Source organism: Osmerus eperlanus, chromosome 21, assembly GCF_963692335.1.
Source record: "Osmerus eperlanus chromosome 21, fOsmEpe2.1, whole genome shotgun sequence".
In the NCBI taxonomy this organism is placed as follows: Eukaryota; Metazoa; Chordata; class Actinopteri; order Osmeriformes; family Osmeridae; genus Osmerus; species Osmerus eperlanus.
In genome coordinates this window covers 10,261,054-10,266,053 of record NC_085038.1, presented here as the reverse complement: position 1 = coordinate 10,266,053, position 5,000 = coordinate 10,261,054, and positions in this window count along the sequence as shown.

Below are 5,000 nucleotides of genomic sequence, written 5' to 3'. Positions count from 1 at the left end.
GGCTGGGGGGGGGGGGGTCTGGGGTGGCTAGCACGGGGCCGGGTCCCAGCGGGCCCCCACGGTTCCCCGCTCGGTCCATTACCGGAACCGCGGGGACACGACCAGGGACCCTGTGGTCGGGCCCCGGCACGCTGAACCCTGCGGCGCCCCGTCGCGCCATCGACAGCTAGATGGACGTTTCCTGTCGCGGTTTTCTCGCATGGCAGGCGTTGGCGGCGCCCCGTCGCAAAGCATCATGGGAAAGCCGTGCTGTTTTCGCACGACGGGTTCGCGGCGATGTCTGGTGGCGTCACAGTCACAGTGGAAGCCAAGCAAAGAAGAAGAGCGGAGGAAAAGGAGGCGAGCTACTTGAACGTCTGGTTTCTGGCGTGTTCTACTGGGCCTGACCCCATACATGGGGTGGAGGCGGGGGGAGAGGAGGTGTGGACACGGACACACACACACTGAGGGCCACGCTTTTGACTGAGGTGACCATGTGTAAGGTTATCTCGGCAGAGGGCCAGGGACATGCTGCTGTGGTGGTGGGGGGGAGGGGGGGTGGGATTTGAACGCTGTCAGTGTGTGTGTGTGTGTGTGTGGCCAAACCAGACGACTACCTCCCTTACACGCTCTCTGACACACACAAACACACGCCACAAAAGAAGTGTGAACGAGGGGGGAGGGGGTGGAGGGGGGGGGGGTGCGAAAGAGACAGAGTGCAGGTGAAAGGAGAGGAAGAGAAAGAAGGAAGAGAAAGAGCGAGACGGAGGGGTAGAGTAAAGAGACAGAGCGAAAAGGGAAGGGAGGGAGTGAGAAAGAGAGAGAAAGACGGAGGGGGGGGGAGGTGGACGCGAGGGGGGGACGACAAAAACCGGGGAGGGAACGTCAAAACGCAGGAGTGATTAAACAGGCGGAAGGAGGAGGGAGAAGAAGAAAGGCAGAAGAGGAGGAGGGAGAGATGAAAAAGGAGAGGAAATGAAGGGAACTTTATTAGAGCTTCTCTTCCTGTTCCTCGGCTGCAGCGGAGGAGGAGAAAAGGGATGGAGGGATGGAGGGAAGGAGGGATGGAGGGGGGAGATCAAACAACGGAGCCGGGCGTCTGATGTTAGGCCAGCTTGCCACATGGCCCAGACTCCCGGGGGATAGGGGTGGGGGATGGGGGGGTAGACAGAGAAGGGAGAAGGGCTTAGGGAAGTCAGCGCTACTTGACTCCCAGGCTTCATATGGGGCCTAAAGTTCACAGCTGGAGAAATGACCCCTGGCTGGGGGAAGGAGCGGCCCTCTGTAATGTTCCAAGCCAGAGGATTGTGGACGTGGTGCCACGAGCATATGAAACCAATCTTGTTATTTGTTCATGTCTTTTTCTTAATTAATGTCAAGCTTTTTAATTGAATCTTAGTAGGACAACTCGAATACAGAGAAAAATACAGAGAGAGAGAGATACAGACAGAGGGAAACACAGTGAGAGAGAGACAGAGAGAGAGAGAGAGAGAGACAGGGAGAAAGACAGCGAGGGAGAGGGAGCAAGAGAAAGAATGGGAAAGGAGGGACTGAAAGAGAGGAGAAGGAACGTGAGCAGATGAAGGAGAAAGCAGAGGATGGCAGAGAAAGATGAGGCATGATTTTGGACTTACTGTGATTAGCCTGGCAGACAGAGGTGGCCCGTCAATGTCTGTGTGTATTTATGTGTGTGTGTCTGTGCGTGTGTGTCTGTGTGTGTCTGTGTGTGTCAGTGTGTCTGTGTGTCTGTGTCTGTGGACATCTAAAGTAAGTGTCTAGCGTGCATTTATAAGTATGTATCTGCATGGCTCTGTGACTAAACATAGCTGTCTGTGCATGTGTGTGTGCGTGTGTGTGTGTGTGTGTTTGTATGTGTGTGTGTGACTAAGCATAGCTCACAGTGTAAGCTAGGCGCCCGGATGACTGCGCAGAAACAGGTGGAGCTAAACTACCCTGATGTGTGTGTGTGTGTGTGTACGTGTGTGTGTGTACATGTGGGAGAGAGTGTGTGTGTTGGGGAGGTCATAAAGAGCTGAATCAGAAGACATAATTACTCAAGCAGACATTCACTCAGTCAGACGCTCGTATAAAGAAACTGACTAGTTGGCACCGATACTTCTGACCCAAGGCTGTAAGAACTCACATCAGACACACACACACACACAGCTATGATAGCCTGCTAGACACATAAACATTCTATTCATAGTGTACATGCTGGAACCATGCTTGTTTCATACCATGAAAAAGTTGTGGTGGTGTTGACTGTAAGGCTGTCCATAATAAAACATTAACATGGAATATGCGTCATCGCCATGCAAGACGAATTATGTGTCTGAGAATGTTTTCATTTTGTTAGACAGACCATAACTATCTTTGATCACAACTATCATCGGAGTGTGCATGTGTGTTGTATCTGAGCACTGGCTCTTTAGACATTGTGATTTGACTACTTGGTCCTCTGTAACATCGTGCTAGCTGACTGGAGGTACAGATGTACAATCTGCATTTGTGTGAGAGAATGTGTGTGGGAGTTGGTGTGTGTGTGTGTGACTTATCTATCTCTGAGTCATTTGTCTGACAAATGGTTTTCCAGGGACATATTACAAGAGAGAGAGATGGAAAGAAAGAAATTGAAAGAGAGAGCCCGTGAAAGAGAGAGAGAGAGAGAGAAAAAGAGACAGATGAAGAGATAGACGGAGACCTGTATTCAAAATATTCAAAAAAAATCATGTGAGGCGCCATTGTTAACCTGTGTGTGTGTGTGTGTGTGTGTATGTGTGTGTGTGTGTGTGTCAGTATGTGTGTGTCAGTATGTGTTTGTGTGTATGTGTGTATGTGTGTGTGTGTGTCAGTATGTGTTTGTGTGAATTTGCATGTGTGTGTGTGGTTATTCTTCTGACCTCTGCTCCATCTATCTAAGAACCCTAAACTTTAAGTCTGCCCTCAAGGCTACTGTGCTATGTATATAAGGACAGTTCAACTGAAACATGCCTGACTGTAACACCTCTTAACTTAATTTTGTTAAGTACTTAAATTTGTTTAACTTTTCTTTGTTAAGTCCTTAATTACTCAGCATTGAATTGAGCCCCAGTATTTGAAATTGTTTTACACTGTATATTGTAGATCGACATTATATATTTACATATTTATATATTTACATAATTTGTGTTTATTTTGAAGTTATTTGTTACCTCTGCTATTGTGCAATGTAGAGTTGTACTCTACTCTGCTCTACTCTTAAACTGGAAAGCTCAAACTGTCAACTAACCAACTATCTATAGCAAAGCATGCATTCACAATAGCCACACCACCATGTTCGTGGCAGCTCATGACCCATGTCCCTGGTAAGCACCTACATTGGGCTAATACTGTCAATCTCTAGTTGTGTTTTGGGGGCTCCAGCATCAGTGTCCCCAGGCAGGTCCACTCTCTGAGGAGGGTCTAGGGTGCCTCAGTGTTTGTGCTCCCTCTCTGCAGGGCGAATGGTGCTTATGTTCTCGGCGTAACAGTCAGAGGAGATAATGAGGGGGAAGGAAGCAGGACAGCTGTGTGTGTGCGTGTGTGTCGCAAGGAACCGTTAGGACACTCATACCAGACACACGCGCGCGCACGCGCGCCGACGCGCACACAAACGCACACACAAACGCCGGAGCAATACTGCGACTGCTGTCCGTAAGCGAGACGTCTGCATGTCTGTATGTAAAGCATGTGTGCGTGTGTGTGGGTGTACATATACCCGGAGTCACAATATAGAGAGACAGGTCTAAAGAGGAAGGCGGTATGCAGAGTGTGAGGGCTCTACTTTGCATTTGGGGTTAGCCAGCATGGTTAGCCACAGCCACCTCTCCGTACCACATGCTGCCCACTGACACAGGCCCTGCCCGCGCCGCCGCCGCTGCAAACGCCACACTCCGGATCACCGCCACAACACGACGCTCGCCGGACACTTCGACGAGCACGCGACGCGCACGAGCAAGCGGGCAAAACGTGCCGTGGGTTGGTTTTTCTCGAAAGGGAACGGGGGAGGCACTTGGACCCTGAAGATAGGAGGAGTGCGGACACTGGAGGAGGGAGAAGTGAGTCTACTGGCGCTCTGTGTGTGTGTGTGCTTGTGTGTGTTTGTGTGAAGGTGTCAGTGAACTGTCAAGAAGACTGACGGAAACCGTTATTTTGGCTGCAGCCCTCACGCCCTGCAGACGGACTGGCAGCAGGAAAGAGGGGGAGGAGGGGTGAGGGGGGGAGGGGGGGGAGGGGGGTGAGGGGGGTGAGGGGGGGGCAGCGTGAACGCCATGTCGACTTATCAGCGCTCAAAAACACACCCTGTGGTTTCACAAAGTTGTTGGAATAAACACACTCCGTGTTCACACACACTCCTCCGTTTGGACCCTGTGACACCTCCGCGACCCCCCAAGAGACACACACATATGCACACACCGTCTTTTCTACACTTACAAACATCTGCCTGACAGTTTTTCAAGAATAACATCAGACAAACAGGTTTAGGTCATACAGGTTAACGTGAACACAAAGGAAATACCGCCATCCGTACATTCAACGTTGTTGTAAGAAGTTTGTACAGATCAAAGCGACTTATTTTCACTTTCTGTGTGAACATATTTCAGAAAATAACGCACTCAAACTCCAAACACACTTGTGACAGGGTCATAAATGTCCCTTTCCTGTCACCAATGTCTTAACACACATGATGAATTGTGCAGTTAACACAAGCCCTAAACTGTCACCAGCCCTTGACATGCATCCCATACACACAAGCCAAAACCCAGAAGTTTACTGAGCTGTGTGTGTACGCGTGTATGCGAATGTACGAGAACGTGTGTGTGTGTGAATGTGTGACAGCGTGCGAGCGCGTCCGCGTGCACATTTACGAGCATCGCCAGGGGCTAGCCAGGGTTCTCCTCTCTCTCCTGTTTCCTCCTGGATGCTCTGTGGACCCCTGATAACCAGGATCTGCAGAGGGCAGGCGGCCGGCGGGGCGCGGGACCCGACCACGCGCCAGGGTC